We start from the raw sequence: 1,662 nt of genomic DNA, 5'->3' as shown, positions 1-1,662 counted from the left end.
TTAAATTTATTACCATATAATTACCATATTCAAAATTTCCTGAGTTATGACCTTACCATACCTGGATTGATTTATTACTATACGTGGATTAATTATGATTTATTACTATATGATTTATTACTATACGTGGATAGCCTTACCATACCTGGTGGTAATTTGAATTTATTACCATATTTGATATTTCCCGAGTTATGGCCTTACCATACCTGGATTGATAGCCTTTGGGGTAATTTAAATTTATTACCATATAATTACCATATTCAAAATTTCCTGAGTTATGACCTTACCATACCTGGATTGATTTATTACTATACGTGGATTAATTATGATTGATTACCATAAATACGTTGGGTATTGCCCGTTAGACGAGAAAAGAGAAAAACCGGTGGGAGGGGCTGGTGGGAGGTGGGACGGAAAAACCTGTTGAAAATAAACCGCTTGAAAATAAACCGGTTGAAAGTGGGGGGGACTATTCAACCAATTCGTCCATTAAAAGTAGAGATATAATTACCATATTCAAAATTTCTCGAGTTATGACCTTACCATACCTGGATTGATTTATTACTATACGTGGATTAATTATGATTTATTACTATTTGATTTATTACTATACGTGGATAGCCTTACCATACCTGGTGGTAATTTAAATTTATTACCATATTTAATATTTCCCGAGTTATGGCCTTACCATACCTGGATTGATAGCCTTTGGGGTAATTTAAATTTATTACCATATAATTACCATATTCAAATTTCCTGAGTTATGACCTTACCATACCTGGATTGATTTATTACTATACGTGGATTAATTATGATTGATTACCATAAATACGTTGGGTATTGCCCGTCAGACGAGAAAAGAGAAAAATCGATGAGAGGGGCTGGTGGGAGGTGGGACGAAGAAAAACCGGTTGAAAATAAACCGGTTGAAAGTGGGGGGACTATTCAACCAATTCGTCCATTAGGAGTAGAGATTTAATTCATAATACTCCTGTACTACGTTCTAAATTTAGGAAACAGAAAAGGAAATCCGTGTGCGACATGCCGGGCATCAACACTCCCGCCTAGTCCCAGTTTAGTTCCGTGCCGTGGCAACGCGGTCTCGCGATTTGCGTGCTTGTGTGCATGCGGTGATTGAGCCGGATTTGGATAAGAATGGATAACCCCGCCAGCCTGTCCGCGCGAGCCCCTCCCGTGGAAGTCTCCAGGCGCGACGGGGCTGCTTCCCTCCCTCCAGCTGTACCCCACTCCCTGCACCCACCGCACGGGCCCGTAACCATGGACCGCCCTCTGGTACCCCACACCCATCATCAGCCCCGTGCAGCGGACCGCGTCCACGGACGACGTCCCGTGCTAATGGCGGCCATTAATCCACATCATATCCAACCTGTTTAAACATTAAATCCCGAGTGGGCCGCGCCATGGTCCCGACATTTACGAGCGTGCCCTCCGAGATATTATCGCGGCCTTGAAGCGTCACAAACAGGTCCACTCGGAAGGTAAAAAAGCGTAATTACAAACCACTTTCAGGGGGCAGAAACTAGAAAGGCCGCGTGAACTGCCCATGAGACCCTATCCACGGCCCATTAACCGCCCCCCTTCCTCCCCCCCGCTCGCCGTCTATTTATTCCCCTCGACGACGCTTCCTCCGTCCTTCCGGTT

The sequence above is a fragment of the Triticum dicoccoides genome, chromosome 1A, assembly GCF_002162155.2.
Source record: "Triticum dicoccoides isolate Atlit2015 ecotype Zavitan chromosome 1A, WEW_v2.0, whole genome shotgun sequence".
NCBI classification, from domain to species: Eukaryota; Viridiplantae; Streptophyta; class Magnoliopsida; order Poales; family Poaceae; genus Triticum; species Triticum dicoccoides.
The sequence above is the reverse complement of the archived record's forward strand: the minus strand, read 5'-3'. Positions refer to the sequence as shown.